A 3528-nucleotide genomic window follows, 5' to 3' on the forward strand; every position below is an offset into this window, starting at 1 on the left:
TCTTCCTGACCACTGGGGTGTGGGGAGGGAGGAAAGAGACTGTCTTGTGTGCTGGGCACTTAAGTCCATTATTTCTCATTTGCTTCTCACAAGAAAGGAGATTATTATCTCCATTTTACAGATTAGGTAACTCATGGTCAGAGAAGTGAAGCCATTTGCCTAGGCTTCCTGGGGAGATTTTAAATGCTTGCTGGATGGGAAGGAAATTTCTCAGCCATCTTGACAACCTACTGCCCCTTCCCTGAGAGGGAAGGAGGGCAAGGACAGTTTAGGGATGGAATCTCTTCCAGCCATATGAACAGCTAACCCATTATGGGGTTAAAGCTCCACATAACTTGGGTCCTGTCCCTCCTCTGGCAGCATTGTTTGTAACAGAAAACATTTGGAAACAACCTAGATGTTCATTGATAGGGGACTAAGTAATAAATCCTGGCACAGTTACACACTGGAACACTATGTAAAAGGATGAAAAAGCTCCATATGTACTGAGCTACACTGCTCTCTACGTGATATTGCTAGGTGAAAGGGTGCAAAGCATCTTTTAGAATTCTTCTAAACCATTTGTGTAAAAAGAAGATTTATGGACCTTGCTTGTACATGTGTGAAATCTCTAATGCCTTTGGCTGTCTTTGGGGAGGGGACGAGAGTGGGAGGGAGACTTGCACCCACTTAAAATTTTGAACCATGGCCCAGGCCCTGCTCTCGGTGCTTAATAAACCCCATGTGCTGTCCACACCTTAGAGAATGGCAGCTCCAGCCTCCCAATAGCTCCAGCCAAAACCTTGGAGTCATCTTTGACTCCTCCCTTTCCTCACGGCCTGAATCCAATCCATCAGCAAGTCCTGTCAACTCAACCTTGGAAATACATCCTGTACCCAACCCCACAGCTAGCTCCCTGGCCTGAGCCACCATCACTTCTCATCTGGGTTATTGTACCAGCTTCTCCCTGGTCTCCCCACTTCCCGCTTCTCCATCCCCCAAGTCTAATCTTTTCAGAGCAACCAGGTAACTCCTGTTACCACATAACTTGGGTCCTGTCCCTCCTCTGCCCAGTACCCACCCATGGCTCCCACCGCACTCAGAGTAAAAGCCAACATTTTCCAGACTTCTAGGTTCCAGAACTGTGAGAGAATAATTTTTGTTGTTTTAAGCCACATAGTATGGGGTTCTTTGTACAGCATCCCATACTTAGGAAACAGGCTGTAAGCTGGTGCAGCCTGAGGCAGTGTGGCAATATCAAAATGGGAAACACATATGCCCTTTGATCCCTCCCTCTTGTGCGGGCCTATCTATAGGTTCAATTCCACATGTTGGACATGGCAGCATTGTTTGTAACAGAAAACATTTGGAAACAACCTAGATGTTCATTGATAGGGGACTAAGTAATAAATCCTGGCACAGTTACACACTGGAACACTATGTAAAAGGATGAAAAAGCTCCATATGTACTGAGCTACACTGCTCTCTACGTGATATTGCTAGGTGAAAGGGTGCAAAGCATCTTTTAGAATTCTTCTAAACCATTTGTGTAAAAAGAAGATTTATGGACCTTGCTTGTACATGTGTGAAATCTCTAATGCCTTTGGCTGTCTTTGGGGAGGGGACAAGAGTGGGAGGGAGACTTGCACCCATTTAAAATTTTGAACCATGGGAGGATATTTCATTCTAAATTATATTTCTTTAAATTTTAAAAAAGAATATATTTGATTGAATGCATTTAATAAATGAGGAGAAGGGATTTATCTTTCTTATAGAATTTCAATTAATAGACACAGAAGGATTGAGAGAAATAAAAAAAAATTGCATGCCACAGTAATAATTGTTGCACGAAAGATAAGGAAAGGCAAGGAGACATGGTTTATGGGCATCTAGGAACTGTCAGTACTGTCTTAGTAACTCTTCTATAAATCTAAAATTATTCCCCCCCAAAAAGTTAAAAATAATAGTGTTGTTCTGGCCAAGATGGAGTAATAGGAATCAGGTTTATTCTCCCACTTGAAAGAACCAAAGAATGGGCCAGGAAATAAATGAATGAGAATACATTTTCCTCATTTCTATAGTTGTCCCAGTCAACTTCCCTGAGTTTCCAGGCCATGGAACAGATTTCAATACTTCCTTAATAAATGATGAAACAAGTAGACAGAAAATCAGTAAGGTTAGGGAAGATTTGAACAACACCATCACCCAACTTGACCTAATTGACATCTATAAGCGCTCCACCCAACAAGGGCAGAATACACAAGACCTTGGGCCTTGGTAGCCCCTGGAGGCCCAGGGGCACATGGGGGGACTAAATAGACACAGAGCTCATAGCTGCATCAGGGAACCCTCTGGTGTCCTTCAAAACGGTTGCAGCTCAGCAGTTTGACAGCTTCCTGGACCTCAGAGGGAAGATCTTTTCCCTCTATCCTGCATTCCCTCCCTTCTCTGAGGTGGGGAGGGAGGCACCTTCTGCTCCATTTTTTAAAAAATATATATTCTTATTGATTTTTTTACAGAGAGGAAGGGAGAGGGATAGAGAGTCAGAAACACTGATGGGAGGGAAACATCGATCACACTCCCTACTGGGGATGTGCCCACAACCAAGGTACATGCCCTTGACCGGAATCGAACCTGGGACCTTTCAGTCCACAGGCCGATGCTCTATCCACTGAGCCAAACCAGCCAGGGCTTCTGCTCCATTTTTATGCCAGAGCCTGAGCACCCAACCCTACACTCCCCAGAGGCTGCCCCTCGCTCCTGCTAAGTCTTGCATTCCCTCCGTCCTCCCTGCTGACCAGCCTCAGAGGAGCTCCTCCACCTCACCCCAACTGGACCAAAGAAGGGATGATCTGGAGCAGGGCCTGGCCTCTGGGGACGCTGTGCCTGGGCAGGGAGCTGAGATGCCCCAAGGTGAGAAAGAGAAACACGGGGATATTCATATGGGGCAGGTGTTAGTGAGATGTGGAGAGAGAGCAAGAGAGAGAGAGAGAGGGAGAGGGAGAGAGAGGGAGAGAGAGAGAACAACACAGGGGCGTCTAAGAGGGAGATGCAACCTTCATGCCCTAAACTCTTCATCTCAAATCTTATGCCGAGATCAGGCCGAGAGTGAGGCAGTCTGCCAGGTTCAAGCCACTGTGTGAGCCTGGGCAATTTTTTAACCTCTCTGAGCCTCAGTTTCTTTTTCTCTAAAATGGGGCCAAAAATGATGCCAATCTCTTGAGATTGTTGAAGATCTAACGAGCTTAACACAGTGCCCGGCACATGGAAGAGCGCTATAAAGGCCAGCTGTGTCCTGAAGGAGCCTGAGGGTCAGAACTAGCAGGCAGTGCGCAGGTTATAACTGGGGATGACTCAGACATGGCCCTGGCCTCCGGGCCTCCCAGTCTGCTGGAAAGGACAGCCCAGGAGAGAGGCAATGGAAACCTAAGAGGGTGAGAGCGGTGATAGAAAGCAAATCACGTATCCCAGAGGACAGACGCAGAGGTACAGCACTTGTCTATGCTGGGCTGGGTAGTCAGTATTCACACAACTGCTTCTGTTGGTCAT

The sequence above is a fragment of the Plecotus auritus genome, assembly GCF_963455305.1.
Source record: "Plecotus auritus genome assembly, chromosome: 8".
In the NCBI taxonomy this organism is placed as follows: Eukaryota; Metazoa; Chordata; class Mammalia; order Chiroptera; family Vespertilionidae; genus Plecotus; species Plecotus auritus.